The 5,247-nt window shown below is 44.3% G+C and overlaps 1 non-coding gene across 1 annotated transcript; it reads right to left on the reverse strand.

The window, feature by feature from the left end:
* Positions 1–4,425: 4,425 nt before the first annotated feature.
* Positions 4,426–4,500, reverse strand: Trnas-cga. Its single transcript has one exon. It is a non-coding gene; the product is annotated as a tRNA-Ser (tRNA).
* Between the last annotated feature and the right edge of the window lie 747 nt (positions 4,501–5,247).

Raw genomic sequence — 5,247 nt, forward strand, 5'->3', positions numbered from 1 at the left:
GTCCCATAGTGCTGAGGGAACCGGGGTCTTACAGATGTGACGGCAGACACAACTGACTCGAAAGTAATGGAGGCCACTAGACGCTAAGTAAATACGAGTGTAGTGGCAACTTCTGCACCAGCTCTTACGAGTGATGTAAAAATCAAGTGGCACCGTTGAGAACGGGCATCAGAATGAGCACCATTGGAAACCTGTGCCAGACTGGGTGGAGTATTTCTATCAGTTTCATTATCTCGGCGGAGGCACTGTGAAGTGCCTACACTGGTAAAAAATAGAGGACGCCTACAGTGACACCACCTGCGACATTTTAGTTGGAGTGGCGGGGAAGACTCTGAGAGTCTTAGAATGGCAATTGTGCACCGGTGCCACTTTGATGCCTCCGTGAATAAAAAAAGTCTTCATCCACGACAGCGTGGCTGCGAAGCCAGTATTAATGAAACGGCTCTTTTCTTCAACGGTTTACTCTTTTTTGCGACCTTCTTAAACAATATACTTGACGGATATTAAATTTACTTGGACGTTGCCATCGTACAGTCCAGTACCTACGCAACACACCGGCAGGGGCAGAATATGGAGCAAAATTGATATTATAATAGAAATTTGGGCATTAACTTTTCCATCTTATTAAATATCAACACAATCGAGCTGAGATCTCAGTCATCAGATGTGTGATTTACTCTCCTTTATGAAAATGTAACTGTAATAATTACTAACGGAATACTAAGGCAAATTTTCTGTCGAAGGGGTAGACGAAACAGTGAGGGGGCTCTCCACGTGTGTGTGTGACACACATCGAACAAATGAACAAATGTCTCAGGTTTACATGGTGAATAACGCTGAAACTGATGTTACGCATGGGGAGTAAGGTGCAAAACAAAGTAAATGCCTTGTTGGACAGGGTAATGGTGACATGATTGAAAACGTTAAAGCTAATCAGTAAATAAATTTAAAGAGAAGGTATGAGAATATATTAAAACTAAACATCGAGAAAACAGTGTGTGTGTGGTGTGTGTGTGCACGTGAGAGAGAGAGGGCGCGTGAGAGAGAGAGAGACAGCGCGCGTGAGGGAGAGAGAGTGCGCGTGAGAGAGAGAGCGCGTGAGAGAGAGAGAGAGAGAGAGAGAGAGAGAGTGCGCATGTGAGAGAGGGTGCGCGTGTGAGAGAGAGAGTGCGCGTGAGAGAGAGAGAGAGAGCGCGTGAGAGAGAGAGAGAGTGCGCGTGAGAGAGAGAGAGTGCGCGTGAGAGAGAGAGAGAGAGAGAGAGAGAGTGTGTGCGTGTGAGAGAGGGTGCGCGTGTGAGAGTGTGTGCGCGTGTGAGAGAGTGTGCGTGTGAGAGAGAGTGCGCGTGTGAGAGAGAGTGCGCGTGTGAGAGAGTGTGAGAGAGTGTGTGAGTGTGAGAGTGTGAGAGTGTGAAGTGTGAGAGAGTGTGAGTGAGTGTGTGAGAGAGGGGGAGGGGGTGGATGGATGTTTGTTAGTGCTTCTGTGTGTGCATGTGTACAGGCAAGAATAAGAGGGGAGAGGAGTAGGCTGCCATAGCAAACAGTTATGCAACAGCAAATGTATGCATATTAAAACAACACACTAACTGTTGCAAAAGCTTAAAGTAAAATGACAATCTCAAGAAAATAAAAGAAATACTAGATACGAATACTGGAGAATAGCTTGATTTGGTGTTCGAGCAGGCGAAAGCAACAAATCTACACTCTGTAGAGCATGTCGGGTTACAACAGCAGTATGTTGGCGCTATCCTGTTGGTGTTATCCTGTTGGGAAACACCCATGGAATGCTGTTTATGAATGGCAGCACAACAGGTGGAATCACCAGACGAGTACAAATTTGCAGGCAGAATCGTGGCATAACCACGAGAGTTTTCCTACTCTCTTATAAAATCGCACCTCAGATAATAACTCCAGGTGATACACAGTGCGTCTAGCTCGCAGGCAGGTTTGTTGCAAGCCTTTTATTGGCCTCCTTCGATCACAAGAACGTCATTGGCTCCAAGGCAGAACCAGCTTTCATCAGAACATACAACAGGTGTCCACCCTGCAGTGGTTTTGGGATCAGTGGAAGTACGCTCGTTACAGGGCGTGTGGCTGGGGACTGTCCTTGAAGTAACCGATTTGGAGCAGTTGGTTGTGTCACTGTAGTGCCAACTGCTGCTCATGTTGCTGTTGCAGATGTAGTGCTGTGCGTCGGAGCCATACGTCGAACACGATGGTGTTCCCTCTCGATAGTGCCACGTGGCTGTCCGAAGCCCGTTCTTTGTCACCGTCGGACATTCATTAGTTTCAATTGAAGTGTTCGCACTGGGATACAAGTCACAGACACAGCTCGGCAAATTTTCCAACAGACAGGCAGTCTTTTCTGAGACAGAGGCGCGGAACATTCATTGTACGTTATACTGCACACATTGTAGCCATGAGTTTAGATTTGATTGGTTCAAATGGCTATGAGCACTGTGGGACTTAATATCTGAGGTCATCAGTCCCCTAGAATTAGAACTACTTAAACCTAACTAACCTAAGGATATCACACACATCCATGGCCGAGGCAGGATTCGAACCTGCGACAGTGGCAGCAGCGCGGTTCCGGACCGAAGCGCCTAGAACCTCTCGGCCACAACGGCCGGAATAGATTTGATTAACACGGAAGATTTTATAAGTGACGTAGAAAGTCGTCCTGCTATTTGGGATGTCAAAAACGATGACTATAGCAACAAAGTGGTGAAAACGAATGAGTGCCAAGAAATAATAACGAAATTTGTGACTGATTTCAATGAAAAGAGCATGCATGAAAAAAAACTGGTAAGTTATATGTTCTTTTTTCAAATTTAATACCTTATTTTTCGGAGCTTAAAAGAGAAGCGAAATTTAGTTGCTACTCCTATACGAAGCTAGGGGGAAAGTAATCTTGAAGCAAATTTGTATTCCGTACCCCTTTTCTTTTGCATTTACCAATATCAAGTGTACCATTATGCAGTCTTAATGCTTTAAGAAGGGACAAAATGGATGAGCGTGGAAACAGTGAACTCAACCCTAAAGGGCGAATGAAGAGAAAATCTAAAAAAATACTTGTAGTTCAAAATTTTCAAAAACAAAATTAAGGGTGCGTCTTATCGTCGTCTTAAGGCGCTCCGCCTTATTGTACGAAAAATACAGTTAAAATATTATTCTCAATTACAATTGTTTACGCATATGTGGCCCGCATCTCGTGGTCGTGTGGTAGCGTTCTCGCTTCCCACGCCCGGGTTCCCGGGTTCGATTCCCGGCGGGGTCAGGGATTTTCTCTGCCTCGTGATGGCTGGGTGTTGTGTGATGTCCTTAGGTTAGTTAGGTTTAAGTAGTTCTAAGTTCTAGGGGACTGATGACCATAGATGTTAAGTCCCATAGTGGTCAGAGCCATTTGAACCATTTTTGAACGCATATGTGGCTACTACAATAACGAATTTTATTTATTTATCATAATATTACTGAGGTACAAGTTCCTGATACTCGATAATTTTAAGTTCCAATCAATTCAGTGAATGCAATAATGTGACATTTACAGTTGACATAGTAATAATTGTACAATGCACATCACAAATACAATGCCAGATGAACAATGAGGCCTAACCACATTAACATTCACATTTCTAGAAATTAGATTTTTTGCAGCTGCCAGTACACTTAGCCTTCAGGGCTAATGAAGTAGTTTGCAAAGCGATGTCAGGTACTGTTCGCAATATATCCTCCACGGACTAAGCAAGGTGACATGCCCTCCAATCCCCGAGTAGTTAACGTATCCTCACACTCTATTCCATCGCGATCACTCTCAGAGTTATGGAGGAGGCAACATGTCTCTACAATAGACACTGCTGAACGCAATTTAACATTTAGTGGTCTATGGAAAATGCGCCACTTGTTTGCAAGAATTTCAAAACTACTCTCGATGTACCTTCTTGCTCTGGACAATCTATAGTTGAACACACGTTTTCTAAGGTCCAAATACTTTCCTCCAAAAGGGCGTAGAATAAATTTTGTCAACCTTCATAACTTACTAACATGAATGGCATAGGTCTTTGAAAAGTTAATGACAGTGGTCTGGGTGCAGGGAAATCTAGCGTACCATCTCGTATTTTTTTATTTAACACTGAATTACGAAACACAGTTGAGTCGGACGATTTACCATACGCTCCAACGTCTATAAACAAGAATTTGCACATCGAATCACAAACAGCTAACAACAAAATGGAAAAATAGTTCACATAATTATAGTAGAGTGAGCCACTGGAAGTGGGTTTTATAATTCTGATGTACTTTTCGTCCACTGCACCCACACTATGAGGAAATTTGGCCCTGTTATGGAATCCTTCAGCTATGGTAAGCCTTAGCTCTTTCGAGAGGTGGGGAAAACATTTTGACTTTAACTTCCTGGCAGATTAAAACTGTGTGCCCGACCGAGACTCGAACTCGGGACCTTTGCCTTTCGGGGGCAAGTGCTCTACCAACTGAGCTACCGAAGCACGACTCACGGGCGGTACTCACAGCTTTACTTCTGCCAGTACATCGTCTCCTACCTTCCAAACTTTACAGAAGCTCTCCTGCGAACCTTGCAGAACTAGCACTCCTGAAAGAAAGGATATTGCGGAGACATGGCTTAGCCACAGCCTGGGGGATGTTTCCAGAATGAGATTTTCACTCTGCAGGAGTGCTAGTTCTGCAAGGTTCGCAGGAGAGCTTCTGTAAAGTTTGCAAGGTAGGAGACGAGGTACTGGCAGAAGTAAAGCTGTGAGTACCGGGAATGAGTCGTGCTTCGGTAGCTCAGTTCGTGGAGCACTTGCCCGCGAACGGCGAAGGTCCCGAGTTCGAGTCTCGGTCGGGCACACAGTTTTAATCTGCCAGAAAGTTTCATATCGGCGCACACTCCGCTGCAGAGTGAAAATCTCATTCTGGCATTTTGACTTCATTCTTCATTTTACGCCATATGGCAAAGCAAACGTATCGTATAATATACGAGATAGTGGATACACCGATTCTGTACTGAAAGTGTAAGTCCATCATGGATGATCCGGCCCATAAGTATCTCTAACATAAAGATAAAGCGTATGAAGCAAAACTACGAAAGTATCAGGTTTATAGACACGCATACACGCGCACGCACACGCACACACTAATGATAATATTACAATACTATGGTGGTTTTTATTTGTTGCAGGGACAATCCTTCAAAGGAAATGGAAGAGCTTAAGGGCCACTTATACCAGAGAGTTA

The sequence above is a fragment of the Schistocerca piceifrons genome, chromosome 3 (genome assembly GCF_021461385.2).
Source record: "Schistocerca piceifrons isolate TAMUIC-IGC-003096 chromosome 3, iqSchPice1.1, whole genome shotgun sequence".
Taxonomy (NCBI): Eukaryota; Metazoa; Arthropoda; class Insecta; order Orthoptera; family Acrididae; genus Schistocerca; species Schistocerca piceifrons.